Genomic DNA, 14,986 nt, shown 5'->3' with positions numbered 1-14,986 from the left:
ATGCTGCCCACGTCGCCTCACTTACCGATTTCCTGATCCATCCAGCGACGAGGCCAATGCTATCCCCCACAACCAATCGGGACAAGGCACCCCCTGCTGCTCCGCATCCGGCGCCAACTCTCGGAATCTGTCCCACTGGAAGCGAGACAACGCATCAGCGATAACATTCTCGACATCCAGGAGGTGTACTGCATGAATGAAAGCATTCAGTTGCAAACATCGCAAAACCAAGTGTTGCAGTAACCTAATAACTGGCGGAGAAGAGGCAGTAATTCTATTGATCACCTGCACCACACCCAAATTGTCCCCATGAAAGCGCACCTTCCGGTCCTTAAACACCGATCCCCACAATTCCACCGCTAGCACCACCGGAAACAGTTCCAGCAGCACTAAGTTCTTTGTAAAACCCACTTCAATCCATGCCTGTGGCCTTGGACCTGTGCTCCACTGCCCCTGAAAGAATGCCCCATAACCCGTGGAACCGGCCGCATCCGTAAACAGTTCGATGTCAAAATTACTAACCGGTCCTGACATCCATAGCGCCTGTCCGTTAAAGGACTCCAAGAAGGTATGCCATACCCTCAAGTCTGCCCTATGCTCCTGTCCCAAGCGTACGTAGTGTCTGGGGGACTTAATGGCAGCTGTACTTGCCGCAAGCCTGCGGCAGAATACCCTCCCCATTGGCAAAATTCGACACGCAAAATTCAGCTTACTCAATAGCGATTGCAGCCCCCGAAGCTGAACTTTGCGCAATCCAATCATACCTGCAATTTCCTGTTTGAGATCCGCCAACTTATCCTCCGGTAACCTGCATTCCATCGCCACCGAGTCCAGGACAATGCGCAGGAAGACGATCACCATACTAGGTCCCTCAATCATCTTGGGTGCCAATGGAATGCCAAACCTATCTGCTATGTGTTCCAACATTGCCAGGAGCACCGTGCAAATTCTGGAAGAAGCTGGTCCTATGCAAAGAAAATCATCCAAATAATGAATGACCGAATTCATGCCTGACACATCCCGCACCACCCATTCCATGAAAGAGCTGAATTGCTCAAATAACGAACAAGATATGGAGCAGCCCATCGGCAAGCATTGGTCAACATAAAATTGGTCATTCCAATGGCATCCCAGCAACCGGAAACTATCCGGGTGAACCGGCAATAGCCGAAAGGCTGACTCCACTTCCGCTTTAGGCATCAATGCTCCCTTGCCGTAACGCCGCACCCACCCCACCGCAGCATCAAACGATGTGTAAGACACCGAGCAAGCTGCTTGATCAATGGCGTCATTGACCGATCCTCTCTTCGGAAAAGACAGGTGATGAATGAGCCTGAACTTGTTCTGCTCCTTCTTGGGCACCACCCCCAACAGGGATACAACCAAATTGGCAAAAGGAGGTGATGTAAATGGGCCCCCCATTCTCCCCAAAGCAACCTCTTTTTGTAGTTTCTCAGAAACCACCACCGGATGTTGCATGGCTGACCAAATTGGGAGGAACCGGGGGAATGATCCCCAAAGTACACAGAATCCTAAAACCCACCCTAAACCCCGACTCTAACAACTGCGCCGCCTCCCTATCCGGATACCTACCGAGAAACGGCCGCATTCTGTCCACCATCACTGGAGTCCTCCCTCTTGTTCCCAGCCTCCCCAGCGCAACCTTTTCCCTGTTTAAAACATCTGGACGCCGGATGAGACCCTCCACATCCCGAACACTCGTGTTTGTATCGGGACCTAGCTCCGAATTTACAGGTCCCTATGTTGTACTGCCAACACACCCCTTTTTTGTTTCTGGCCGATTGTCCCTGGGCCGAAGGCCCACCGCCCCCCCCCCCCTAAAAAACTGGTTAGGTGCCCTCGCTGACATCATCAGGCACATCCACAGGCTGATGTCCTTATGGTCCCATCTCAGCTCCGGCCGTACTGCTCTCCGTTGACGAAACTGCTCGTCATACCGCAGCCATCCTGTACCACCATAGACTCTATATGCCTCCCCTATCGCGTCCTGGTAACAGAAGAGCGCCGAACAATGTTCAGGGCTCTTTTCCCCTATGACACTAGCCATGATTGCAAACGCTTGCAACCAGTTAGTAAACGTCCTGGGGATCATCCGGTACCTCCTTTTTTCCTCATCCCTATTTTTGAATCGTCCGGTTTAACCCTATCCAGGTTAAACTTCTCTAATGGTAGCAAGGAAATAATTTCGACATACTCACCTTTCCACAGTTTTTCACGCACCTCCTGTTTCAGGTGAGTTCCCAACGGTCCTTCATAACAAACATAGACTTCACATTTTGCAGCATCACCCAACCTGATGATGTCCTGCCTCCCCACAGCCCCTTTTGCCATCCCCTGCATTGTAATACAGACCCCAATGTGTCCTGAAGCCATGAGGCCTCCCGCACCGCCGCCTCTTCCCGCAGCTGGGCCAGAATAAGCTCTACATCAGCCATGCTGTCCTCTCTGTAACTTTCCCCCACGCTTGTGATGACTCATCTGGGCGGGGACATTATTTAACACCTCTATAACCCCTCCCCCTTGGCACCAAGCATTCCACCCCCTTTTCTGTTACCATCTCCTTGTTAACCCTGTCATGTAAGCCCTGCGCCTATGTATTTCTTTGCTCCGGGCTTTTCTTTCCTTATCATGAGTAATTCAATCAGTTACAAAACATGGAATGACTTTGGAAACAAGTGGAAAAAATCCCTTCACTATATGATAGTATGCTTGATAAAATAGTTCATCTATAAAAAATACATACAACATAGTCAATAATGGGTAAACCATTATCCATCATTGATTAAAAACAATTGCAGAAAACAACAACAAAGAGATCTGTGATAAAATACTGGATCTGTCAGTAAAAGATCGGCCGATATATTAATTGATCGACTATCTAGTGGCTCAGATCCTAAGGAACATAATGAAAAGCACACATTTCAAAGGAACAGATACAGATACAATGGAACACCATTGCCAGGAATGCACTACCATTGCCAGGAATGCACCACCAAGTATGTTGTGGTATCTGGCACCAAGCCATTAGCAGATCCCTTAAGGCCTGGTTCACACCTATGTATTTTTTAGTGCGTTTTTAGTTTTGCAGAAACACACTACAGTCCATTCAACGTGGTTTCCTATGGGTCATGTTCACATCTGTGAATTTTATGGAAAAGGCCAGGAATTTTTTCTGGTCTTTGTTCTATAGTCTTCAATGGATCAAAAATGTGTATTGAAAAAACGCTAAATGCACCTGGAATATGCCAACTGCAACCCGCACAAGTGTGAATTAGGCCTTATGCCGTGTACACACGAGCGGACTTTTTGACCGGACTGGTCCAACGGACCGAGTCCAGCGGACAATCCGACCGTGTGTAGGCTTCATCGGACCTTCAGCGGACTTTTCCAGTCGAAAATCTGATGGACTTTAGATTTGAAACATGCTTCAAATCTTTCCGACGAACTCGAGTCTGGTCGAAAAATCCGTCTGACTTTGGTGTGATCGTATGTAGGTAAGTCCGTTCGTTCAAAAGTCCATCGGAAGTCCATCAAAAGTCCGTTGGAAAGTCCGTCGGACCAGTCCGGTTGTAAAGTCCACCCATTTGTACGCGGCATAAACTGCAAGGTGGGGTCTCCATGGATTAACCTTGTTTTTCCAGCACATCCCACAAATGCTCAATGGATTGAGATCAGGAAAATTTGGACGCAAAGTCAACACCTCAAACACGTTGTTGTGTTCCTCAAACCATTCTTGAACCATTTTTGCAGTGAGGCAGGGTGCATTATGTTGCTGAAAGAGGCCACTGCCACCAGGGAATAGATTTTTTATAAAGCAATATATTTGGTCAGCGACAATATTTAACTAGTTAGGAAAAAGGCAAAGTAACATCCACATGAATGGCAGGACCACATTTCCCAGTAAAACATCACCCAAAACATCACACTGTCTCCGCCGGCTTACCATCTTCCCATGCTGAATCTTGGTGCCATCTCTGCCCCAGGTAAGAGTCGCACAAGCACCCAGCCATCCATCTGATGTAAAAAAAAAAAAATCATACCAACCACCTTGTTCTAGTGCTCTGTGGTCCAGTTTTGATGTTCACATGCCCACTGTAGGCTCTTTTGGCTGTGGACCTGGGTCAGCATGGGCACCCTGGCCATTCTGTGACTATGCAGCCCCATACACAACAAACTACAATGCCCATTTTTCTGCTTTCAACACATCAACTTCAGGAACAACATGTTTACTTGCTACCTAAAATATCCTCCTGACTTTCAGATGCCATTGTTATGATGTAACGCACCCTGTCAGGAGCCACAAGTAACTGGGATCCCCCCACCCTGCACAGCCAGGTACACCGAATCGTCACAGGCACTCCAGTCAGAGAACAGTCTGTGACTTTGTATTTTGGTATTTATTGAGAGATAATAACTTGGATAGGGATGGGAGATTATGGAATGCCCATTTGACTTCAACAACAAATTTCAGGGACAACTCTTCCTATATACAGTCACTATATATATATATATAGTCACTACTTTTTCCTCCAGCACTCTCTTTCAGAACTCAGCTGGATCACTGTGAAGATCTGACAGACTTTCATTCAGATTTAAAGTGTTGGCCCATTACAGGCAGGAACCCGAGGCCCCTTGGAAGTGTAGCAAAAAGATCAGTGTCCAGCTTGTATCACTCCTGTGGCTACTGCTACCAGCACCACTTCTTCAGGCACAGCCAACCCACCTGACTGCAGCTGTCCCTTTCACTAGCCCTCCAGGCTAACTTCTCTACCACAGTCCTCCAGACTGACACTCATCAGCCCAACCAGCTGACTCTCAGAAGATCTCTGACGTGCTGGCCTGCTATCCTCTCTCCTTGCTCCCTTTTCTCCAGGAAGTGTGTCTTGGCAGAATCCTTCCAGCACCCGAGCCCCCGTCCCAAGGTCACCCCCACCTCCCCAGACTAGAGAACACCCTCAAGGGCCACCGACAGCCTCCTCAGGACTCCATCATCCAACCGATTGCCCCTGCTGGCATGGCCCATGTCTATTTATGAGGTAAGCTCTGCCCCCTGCAGGCCCATTTCTACGGATTGGCCAAGGCCTCATAAATATTCATGGAAGCCCCTGCTTACTCCTGCCCTCCAGTTCTGATTGTTTCTTAAAACTTCCAGACCAGGGAGAAGTGCCAGAGAGAGCTGCCAGATTAGTCATCCAGCCCCTGAGTCACTTAACCCTGACCCAGATTCACAGCTCAGGCTTGGCCCTGAGCCAAACTCATTTTACCTACACTAATAACAAAAAACTATCTACATCTAGCACACATACTAGAGGGCGCTACAATGGGATTATCAATGTTTTTGAGTTTACCTGTCAGTGATCTTAATGTTCTGGCTGATCAGTATATGTAAATGTTCATGTCTCTATTTTTGGAGAACATCAAAGTGATATTCTAAAAGCGGCGGTTAGATTTATGGTATGGTTTAGGTATCTGAATTCTAAGAATATTATCAGGCATGAAAGAATGTTAAAAAGCATTGGCTGCCCCCAATGAGACAGGCTTATATATTTCCCTAACATGACAATAGCAAGGCGTGCGGCTAGAAGGTAGGAGATGTTGCTTTTGAAATACTGCAATAATCATGTTATATAAATGGGGATGAGATGCTTTTTGGCACTGAACCTGCATACCTCCTGAGTACCGCATGCAGACGTTTGGCGCTGCAAGCGGGATTCTTCTTTGCTTTTAGGCCAACCTTAATGGTCTATGTCAAAAACCTGTTCCAAAATTTCCATCTTTATTCTTCCAGAAATTCATCTCTGTTGAATTCAGTGTATGTCAGCATTCCTTTTTATTTAGGCCTACTGGATTACATTGTTCTTTTTTGTATACAGTAGTTTCTGGTTAACAACTAGTCCAGTGGCATCAGTCTAATAAAGTCAAACAAAGGGGGGGCTGGACTCAAGCACGGACTTAGGCCTAATTCAATGCTATGGAAGTAAATCAGGAAATACTTCCCAAGGAATCATCATGCCTGCTGAGCCAAAGTGAAGCATGCTAAAGTAATTAATGGTCTACTAATTAACCACTTGCAGACTGCCCACCCGCAATGTACTGTGGACGAGTGGCCAGCGTGTGCATGTGAGGGAGCCTGCCAGCAAGTCCCGGCCATGATTCACAGCCGGGACCTGCGGATGTGCTATGTGCAATCACAGCCCAGAGCTCTGTGTTGACAATCAACACAGAGCTCTGTACAGAGGGAACAATTTCCTGCAAAGCAGGGATAAGAAACTAAGCAGGGACATGCGGGGAGGTGAGTGGCTGGTGAGGCACTGGCTAGTATCAGAGCCAGATACACACAGGTTACATATTCACAAGTTACGTATTCAATTCTCATTATGTAGGCAATTGCAGTTCCACTAGTTATACTCATTAAACAAAAATTGTTATATAAATAATGAATAAAGCCCACATCATCATTTAGTGAATAAACCCGCATCACCGTTTAGCGAATAAACCCCCACAGTGTAGCCGAGCGCTGTAAGATGAAAATTTTCATCTTCAGCCAATTGGCTTTCGCTTAAAAACCCACGCGTCAGGACGCAGGCAATCAATTAGATTTCCCCCGGACAAATAAGCTTCTGGTGAAAGAAATCTATTGGACAGCAGATTTTTATTTTTTTTAAAGCGTCGCCTATGGATATTTTTAAGTACTGAAGTTTGGCGCCATTCCACAAGTGTGCACAATTTTAAAGTGTGACATGTTAGGTATCTATTTACTCTGCGCAACATCATCTTTCACATTATACAAAAAAATTGGGCTAACTTTAGTGTTTTTTTTATTTTTTATTCATGAAACAGTTTTGTTCCCAAAAAAAAAGGTGTTTGAAAAATTGCTGCGCAAATACTGTGTGACATAAAAAGTTGCAACGACAACCATTGTATTCCCTAAGTCCGCTAAAATATATATATATATATATATATATATATATATATATACACAGTGGGGACGGAAAGTATTCAGACCCCCTTACATTTTCACTCTTTGTTATATTGCAGCCATTTGCTAAAATCATTTAAGTTCATTTTTTTCCTCATTAATGTACACACAGCACCCCATATTGACAGAAAAACACAGAATTGTTGACATTTTTTCAGATTTATTAAAAAAGAAAAACTGAAATATCACATGGTCCTAAGTATTCAGACCCTTTGCTCAGTATTTAGTAGAAGCCCCTTTTGATCTAATACAGCCATGAGTCTTTGTGGGAAAGATGCAACAAGTTTTTCACACCTGGATTTGGGGATCCTCTGCCATTCCTCCTTGCAGATCCTCTCCAGTTCTGTCAGGTTGGATGGTAAACGTTGGTGGACGGCCATTTTTAGGTCTCTCCAGAGTTGCTCAATTGGGTTTAAGTCAGGGCTCTGGCTGCGCCATTCAAGAACAGTCACAGAGTTGTTGTGAAGCCACTCCTTTGTTATTTTAGCTGTGTGCTTAGGGTCATTGTCTTGTTGGAAGGTAAACCTTCGGCCCAGTCTGAGGTCCTGAGGACTCTGGAGAAGGTTTTCGTCCAGGATATCCCTGTACTTGGCCGCATTCATCTTTCCCTCGATTGCAACCAGTCGTCCTGTCCCTGTAGCTGAAAAACACCCCCACAGCATGATGCTGCCACCACCATGCTTCACTGTTGGGACTGTATTGGACAGGTGATGAGCAGTGCCTGATTTTCTCCACACATACCACAATTAAGGCCAAAAAGTACTATCTTGGTCTTATCAGACCAGATAATCTTATTGTTCACCATCTTGGAGTCCTTCAGGTGTTTTTTTAGAAAACTCCATGCAGGCTTTCATGTGTCTTGCACTGAGGAGAGGCTTCCATCGGGCCACTCTGACATAAAGCCCTGACTGGTGGAGGGCTGCAGTGATGGTTGACTTTCTACAACTTTGTCCCATCTCCTGACTGCATCTCAGCCACAGTGATCTTTGGGTTCTTCTTTACCTCTCTTACCAAGGCTCTTCTCCCCCGATAGCTCAGTTTGTCTGGACATCCAGCTCTAGGAAGGGTTCTGGTCATCCCAAACGTCTTCCATTTAAGGATTATGGAGGCCACTGTGTTTTTAGGAACCTTAAGTGCAGCAGTTATTTTTTGTAAACCTTGGCCAGATCTGTGCCTTGCCACAATTCTGTCTCTGAGCTCTTCAGGCAGTTCCTTTGACCTCATGATTCTCATTTGCTCTGACATGCACTGTGAGCTGTAAGGTCTTATATAGACAGGTGTGTGGAATTCCTAATCAAGTCCAATCAGTATAATCAAACACAGCTGGACTCAAATGAAGGTGTAGAACCATCTCAAGGATGATCCGAAGAAACGGACAGCACCTGAGTTAAATATATGAGTGTCACAGCAAAGGGTCTGAATACTTAGGACCATGTGATATTTCAGTTTTTCTTTTTTAATAAATCTTCAAAAATGTCAACAATTCTGTGTTTTTCTGTCAATATGGGGTGCTGTGTGTACATTAATGAGGAAAAAAAATTAACTTAAATTATTTTAGCAAATGGCTGCACTATAACAAAGAGTGAAAAATTTAATTGGGTCTGAATACTTTCCATCCCCACTGTACATATATATATATATATATATATATATATATATATATATATATATATAATGTTTGGGGGTTCTGAGTAATTTTCTAGCAAAAAAATGATTTTTTTGATTGCTGGGAATCAATCACCCCTTCCCTGAGGACCCTTCATTGGCTAGCCACGAAGGACCGAGTTACATTTGAGAACCTCTGCCTCACTCACAAATGTACACAAGGAAAAGCCTCGCAATACCTCTGCCACAAAATAAAGCACTATACCCCAGGTCGCCTTCTCCTGTCAACTAACCAGAGCCTCCTCCACATCCCCAAGACCCGTTATAAATTAAAAGGTGAACGAAGGTTCGCAGTTCAAGGACCACGTCTATGGAATGCTCTACCCGCGGACATCCGCTCGGAAGAAAACCATCTGGCCTTCAGGAAGAAGCTCAAGACCCATCTCTTCTGAAGACCCAGACAGACACTGGCGGCAAAAGTGCCCTGAGGCAATTTAGTTTGCATATGTAGTGCTATACAAGTTATTCATTCATTCATTTTTTTTTTTACTTGTAGGAGAGAAGTGTCAGAATTGGCCTGGGTGGCAAGGGGTTAATTACCATAAGTAAGTAATATACAAATATTATATATTGTTTTTAAGGTAATTTACTATATTTTCAAAATCTGTACTCAAGCAGGTGGCTTAATGGGCAAATTACTGAAGTTTGAATTTATAACTTTCAACCAGTAATTTCTCAGTAAATAGATAATTAATGAATTAATATGTTATAACATATATAGAATAATAATATATGATTTAGCTTGATTAAAAAAGTACCTTTTCAGCAGCAGCAGATTCTCCCTCTTAACTGTGTGAGAAAAACATGGTATTATGGGTAAACCGTATACCTATAATCCCATGTTTTTTCCTTGTAGTAAGGAGGACTGGGCTGGAAGGGAGTATGCCCCTTCAATGACACTGCAGTGAGAGGAGAGCCTCCACTGCGTCATTTTTATTGGACAGCTTGGACCAATGGTGCTTTACTATTGGTTCAAGGCTCCGAGCTGTCCATTGAGCTCAGTGCTTCTGACAAGAAGTCAGAGGCACTGTGAGCTCATCCTCTCAGTCTGTTGCAAACAGAGTGTGCCAGCTTGTATTTAAACTGGCTGCGCTGTATGTAGCTTCTGACAGGCTGCGCAAGGAGCCCCGTATCTCTGGAACCATAGGTCACAGGAGCCAGTGGGGGGTAGGACTTCAGGACTTCAGCTACCTAATTTGGCGTCTCTGTGACCCCAGGTCGCCAAGCTATGACTCTTGAAGCTTGATCGTTTTTTTTTTATTGGTCCAAGACTCCAAGCTGTCCATTGAGCTCAGTGCTTCTGACAAGAAATGAGAGGCACTGTGAGCTCATCCTCTCAGTCTGCTGCAAACACAGTGTGCCAGCTTGTATTTAAACCCTGTATGTAGCTTCTGACATGCTGCACAAGAAGCCCAGTATCTCCAGAACCATCCATTTGAGCTACGACCCTTGAAGCTTGATAATTTTTTTTTTCTGTGTTAATGGCACTCTGCCTCACCTGCCTCCCCTGACTGCACGTTCCTGCTGTGGGCGGACCTTAAGAGGTTTAACAATACTTCCCTATATGAAGAAATCCACATAGGGCCAGTTGGAACTTTCAGTTCCTTGAAAGTTAGATTACTTGAACTCCTACAAGCTACTGGCCTACAGATGTTAAGTGAAGTTTTATTTTACAAGGTATAGTATTGTGAAAGTGACGGCAATTTCACGGTTCTCTCTAAGCTGAGCTGAAGCACATGTTGGCGCCCGTGTTCAGGTGCCGATCTACAGACCGCACCACGTGATTCCCCCCCCCAAAAAAATTGCAGGACTCTGTTTTGCCTTGCAAACTCTGACAGCTAACTATGCGATCGTTTGATAAAAGACAAACTTAGCAGTGCAAAAAAAAATATTTTCCTTGCAACCCAAGTGGAGATTTAGGCTTTTAACAGAATATATGTCACGATGAGGGATAATCCTTAAGAGGCTGTCAGCAAAGCAAACAGAAGGCCCTTCTTATATACTCTGCAGCCCTCGTCAACCCTTTGCTCTCCAACATCCCACGCGTTGCCCGAACAGTGACCCAGAACTTACCTATGGTATCTATGTTTTGTAAGAAGGACAACAGGATCATGCATGGGTAATCTTAAGTCACTATATTGATTAGATGTAGGAAATATTCTTGCTGGCCATGGCATCGTAGTGGATGCAGGTGTATCTAGAGTTGCCACCTCATCTCTTTAAACCCGAACACATATTATTTACACAGGTTCTGTGGCTGATTAAGGTGGTAATTAAACTCACCTGGTGTCTTATCTACAATAATTTAGCATTAGAACCTGTGTAATTCATATGTGTTCGGGCTTAAAGGGATGAGATGGCAACCCTAGGTGTATCTTATGGCTAAGGGCTGTCTGTAGGCATCTAGGGTAACCTGCACACCATATTGTGAAGCTGAGGATGCTAAAGTACAGGAGAAAAATGGTAATTATATGTACATAAGCAAGGATCACTATATGTGGGTTGTACTTTCATGCTCTTGGAAGCATCCTTCCATAAAGAATATTACAGTGCAGATGTAAGCAAGCCAAAAGCAAAAACAATTCAATTCGAATGAAAAAATGAGCTGCTTAACCACTTAACTTTCGGAAGTTTTTACACCCTTCATGGCCAGGGGACTTTTTGCTATTCAGTACTGTTGTAAAGGTTCGTTTTTTTTTTTTTTTTTTTAACAAACGTGTTATACTTACCTCCTCTGTGCAAGGGTTTCCTCCTCTTCTCAGGTCCCCCAGTGGCGCTCCTGGCTCCTCCCCGCATCAAGTGCTCCCTCAGAGACACGCCTTTCAAGGGGACACCCATGCGGGAGCCAATGGCTGCGCTGCTATCAATCTATCCAATGAGGACCCGAGACAGCGACTGGAGCTGCTGGGCTCGCCCCCGTCGATTGAATGATCGGGTTCAGGTAATGAATGAATGAATGAATGAATGAATGATTTGTAAAGCGCTGCAAATGCGGACTGATTCGCCTCAAGGCGCTGATGCGTTTGTGTTGTCAGCTTCATTAGAAGAGGTAAGTCTTGAGTTTTTTCGTGAAAGCCAGATGGTTTTCTTCCGTGCGGATGTGAGTAGGAAGAGAGTTCCAAAGCCGAGGTCCCTGGACTGGGAATCTTCGTTCTCCCCTTGTTTTGTAGCGGTATTTGGGAACTAGGAGGAGGTTTTGGCTTGATGATCGCAGATTGTGATTCGGTGAGTAATGTTTTATTTTCTCTCTGAGGTATTGAGGGGCGTTTCCTTGTATGCGATTGTGGGTGAGGCAGAGGGTCTTGAATGTGATCCGATTCTTTACTGTTGGCCAATGTAGGCTCCTCAGGGATGGGGAGATGGACTCCCAGGGTTTTTTTCCTGTTAGTAGTCTTGCCGCCGCGTTTTGAATGGCCTGTAGGCACGTAAGCTGATATTGGGGTAATCCTAAGTAGAGTGAGTTTGCGTAGTGATGATGATTGTTCCAACTACTGCTGCTTTGTCATCTTCTGGGATGAAGGGGATGAGTCTGCGTAACAGGCAGAGGAGATGGTGAGATCCACTAACTACTGATCCTATTTGTGCATCCATTGTCATTTCTGAGTCAAAGATAACTCCAAGACTTTTGGCTTTGGTGCTCAGAGCGACGGTCTGTCCAAAGATGGCGGGAGGTGTCCATGGAGTCTTGGTTTTGAGATTCTTGTTAGTGTGTAGGTAGAGAAGTTCTGTTTTTGACCCATTGAGTTTGAGGGAACTAATGGTAATCCAATCATCTATTAAAGTGAGGCATTTCTCAAGTTGCTGATGGTGGTCTTTTTGTCCGGTGATCCGAAAGTAGATTTGGGTATCATCTGCGTATGAGTGGAAGCTCATCTGTAAGTAAGGTAAGTAAAAGGGGTGGGGGGCTCTGTGGAGCTGCTGCACTACAGAAGGTTTTTCACCTTAATGCATAGAATGCATTAAGGTGCAAAACCTCCAGGGTTTACAACCCCTTTAACTGCCAATTGCTCTGTCATGCAACACTGTATGCAAATTACATTTTTATCAGTTTTTTTCACACGAATTGAGCTTTCTTTTGGTGGTATTTAATCACCACTGGGTTTTTTTATTTTTTATTATATAAACGGGAAAAAAAAGACCAAAAACTTTCAATTAAAATTTTTTTTTCTACTTTCTCTTTTAAAACATATGTTTTCTGCTACATGTCTTTGGTAAAAAAAAAATCCCAATAAGTGTTTATTAATTGGTTTGTGTGAAAGGTATAGAGACTACAGACTATGGTATATACACTATATTGTGGAAAGTATTGGGGCGCCTGCCTTTACACGCATATGAACTTTAATGGCATCCCAGTCTTAGTCCGTAGGGTTCAATATTGAGTTGGCCCACCCTTTGCAGCTATAACGGCTTCAACTCTTCTGGGAAGGCTGTCCACAAGGTTTAGGAGTGTGTCTATGGGAATGTTTGACCATTCTTCCAGAAGCGCATTTGTGTGGTCAGGCTCTGATGTGGACGAGAAGGCCTGGCTCGCAGTCTGTGCTTTAATTCATCCCAAAAGTGTTTCTATCAGGTTGAGGTCAGTACTCTGTGCAGGCCAGTCAAGTTCCTCCACCCCAAACTTGCTCATCCATGTCTTTATGGACCTTGCCTTGTGCACTGGTGCTCAGTCATGTTGGAACAGGAAGGGGCCATCCCCAAAACTGTTCCCACAAAGTTGGGAGTATGAAATTGTCCAAAATGTCTTGGTATGCTGACACCTTAAGAGTTCCATTCACTGGAACTAAGGGGCCAAGCCTAACCCCTGAAAAATAATCCCACACCATAATCCCCCACCACCAAATGATTTGGACCAGTGCACAAAGCAAGGTCCATAAAGTCATGGATGAGCGAGTTTGGGGTGGAGGAACTTGACTGGCCTGCACAGAGTCCAGACCTCTACCCGAGGAGGGCGGGCAGGATTTGCAAGTCGGACTTGCTGGGGTCAGTAGTCCATCTACATTTATATTATTGGTTGCTGCCACAAAGGGGTACTGCAGGCCCCAGCCTACAAAGGGCTATCAAGTAAAGAAACTGGGACTTATTCAGAGTGAGGCCTAGTCATGTTCTGATGTTGTGACAGGATTACTAAAATCGGACAGTGAAGTAGCGTGCTGGAGGAAGTGAGCTGGAAGAAGTGTTCTGAGGTAAAAGTCTGTCAAGTTTAGGGTCAGCCATCTTGTTCTGCTGAGAAGTGTGTCACAGTTACTTTTATTCTACAAAGTACTAATTCATCCTATGGGCATCCCATGTCCCTTTTCCCCAACCAAGTTCCATCCCCTAATAAAAACAACAGCAAAAACAAGCAAGAGACTGTTCATTAACTTAAAAGTGTGCCTAATGGATGTTTTGCAACAGGGTGAAATGTGTGGATGCTGTAACACGTAGCAACCCCACTGGGTCATCGCTACAATAAGAACATACACATACATTTCACATTCCGCTTCCTGAGGACTGCATGGAGGAGTGTGAATGCTACAGTCACATGTCCAGTCCCAGTACTGTAGTAAAATAGAAGAATGGGACTTTAAATGAGACACTAGGTCTCCATCCCTATGCGTAAATACATAAAACAGGAGGGTTGGGACTTTAGATGAGGTGAGCAAAGAAGGCCAGGGGGACAGTCAAACATTGCATAAAACACTTTATTGATACATAGTAGTGCAATAACACAACTGGAATTTAAGTGTAGGTTGTCATAACAAGTCGTGTAGCAGTCACGTCCTAGCTCATACATGGCAGACATGGTAAACAACACCCAAATGGATGCAGGGAAAATAATCCTATTCTGGAGAAAATGTTCACTAAAGTAGCATAAAATCATAAGGTAATAAAAAACTTGTGTGTGTATGATTGTCTGGTGCATGTCGTAAGCCCGACGCGTTTCGTGTATTGAACACTCTTCAGGGGCGATATAGAACCAGGGTCTACAAAGGAAAAGAACAATGGGATAAAAACTGTGTGAGGAGAGAAAAAAAAAAAAAAAAGAATGAATAAAAAAAAAAAAAAAGAATGAATAAAAAAGGAAAAATAACAAAGGAGGAAACAAAAACCCCTAGTCTCCAATGGGTACTCACAAGTACCGTGAAACTAAGGGGGTCCACAACTGCCGGCAGCCAAATAGCCCGGGCCCGGGAGCTGAGGGAGGAGCTCAAAGAGAGGGGCCGGAGGAGATTCAGACACAACACAGGAGTCCCCAGAAATTAGTGATTCACACTGGTAATTGGTGGGGATAGGGTCCTAAAGTAATAAAAGTAAATAATATAAGATGTAGCCCCAAAATAG

Source organism: Aquarana catesbeiana, linkage group LG02 (assembly GCF_042186555.1).
Source record: "Aquarana catesbeiana isolate 2022-GZ linkage group LG02, ASM4218655v1, whole genome shotgun sequence".
In the NCBI taxonomy this organism is placed as follows: domain Eukaryota; kingdom Metazoa; phylum Chordata; class Amphibia; order Anura; family Ranidae; genus Aquarana; species Aquarana catesbeiana.
The sequence above is the reverse complement of the archived record's forward strand: the minus strand, read 5'-3'. Positions refer to the sequence as shown.